Below are 1,621 nucleotides of genomic sequence, written 5' to 3'. Positions count from 1 at the left end.
CCTGTGGATCCTCAAGGTCTGCCTGTCCCTCAACAGAGGATCCGTTCAGTGGCCTTCTTCCTTCGGCACACCACTGTTGGAAGTGCAGAAGCCCTGACCTGTGGATTCAGGTACAGTTGTTCCTGGGCCTCAAACACCACCCCCCTATGTACAACCCCCCCCTCCAAACACACCAGGTCCTACTTCTCCCAGCCTCACTTTCTCCATTTCTGGGGGTTGCCTCTCTAGCCTGTTAGGGGGACAGGGCAGCTAGGGAGTCTGTGAAGGTGTTTAGAGCGCAGTGGGTGTGGGGAAGATGCCTAAGACTAGGGGGCCTCGCTCCAGGAGCCTCATTCCAGGGCCCAAGTCCAGAACCAGACTGTGGGAACTGTCTCCTGTGTGCCCCTGGGGTCTCCTCCTCACCAAATAGCCCTTCCTGAAATCCTAGAACTCCAATTCCCTGGGCTCCCGTCCTGCTCCACCACTTTATTGCCCACCCTCACGGTGCCTGGCTCTAAAATCACACTCCACATAGGGAGGGTCTGTGGTCCTCCTCCAGTGTCGGCTCCGTAGCTGGGAGGGGTTTCTTTGGTTTAGTACCCTAGCCACCCCAGCCCTGGGCTCAGCAGAGGTTTGCACAGGTCTCTGAGTGACTGTCACCATCGGGCCATCCTGCGGGGCTCGGCTGCCTGCAGGCCTCTCCACAGGGCTCTCTCTCCTTGGCAGTGTCCCTTGGATAATTTTCCTTCTCAGACTAGAAGGGGAGGCTTGGGAACAGAACTCTGAAGACATTACCCTCCTCCGTCCGTCCACGGAGGCTTCTCTGGGGGTCGCAGCCCTACAAACACCCGCCTTGGAGTCCTCAGTTGGCTTTAAGCTGTACAAGGTCCTGTCGGATTTTGAGTTATAAAATAAGTGGCATCAGCAACCGGGAAGGATGGCGGCTTGGAAATGTCGCCGAGAAGCCCCGCGGCCGTCCTCTCCCACCCCTGATGTTGCACGCGGACCCCAAGCGCGCAGTCCCAGGCTGCCTCCCACACTCTGAGCCCCTCCGGATCTGCGGAGACCCCTCCCAAGGCCCCAGTGCACTTCACATTGCCCCGGCCGACCACGTGAGGGCGTGCCCTGTGTTAGTTGGGACAAATTAAAGGCCATCCCGCGAGCACACCCGGTGTCCCCGGGGCCCGGCCACGGCTCGGGTGTCCGTGGCGCACTCTTGGCTGCGGGCCGCTGAGATCCGGGGCCCGGAGCTCCCCCCAGGGCCCTCGCTATTCGCGCCCAATCAGGGTACCCCCCTCCTCGCCTGCTCCCACAGTCTGGGGTGACCCTCTCCGTTGCCTTTTGCGGAGCCCATTCTGGGCGCAGGCCGCCTCTCCGCGGCTCCACGGCCTCGGGCCGGGTCCCGGGCGCGCGGCTGCGGGCACGGCGGCGCGGGGGAGGCCAAGTCCGGGCAGCCAGCGGCCAGGGAAGGGGTTCCAAGAAGCACAAGTTGGCGCGGCCTCCGGGCCAGGCTGTTGTTGTTCTCAACTTGGTCCGCGGCGCAGCCATAAAAGCAGAGAGGGGCGCGCTTCTCGCGAGCAGCACGGCGCGCACGCCCAGTGAGCGCGGGCGGCAGCAGCGGCCCAGCGGCGTCCCCGGCCCG

The sequence above is a fragment of the Echinops telfairi genome, unplaced genomic scaffold (genome assembly GCF_000313985.2).
Source record: "Echinops telfairi isolate 266 unplaced genomic scaffold, ASM31398v2 ScPeMD7_31;HRSCAF=116, whole genome shotgun sequence".
In the NCBI taxonomy this organism is placed as follows: domain Eukaryota; kingdom Metazoa; phylum Chordata; class Mammalia; order Afrosoricida; family Tenrecidae; genus Echinops; species Echinops telfairi.
The sequence above is the reverse complement of the archived record's forward strand: the minus strand, read 5'-3'. Positions refer to the sequence as shown.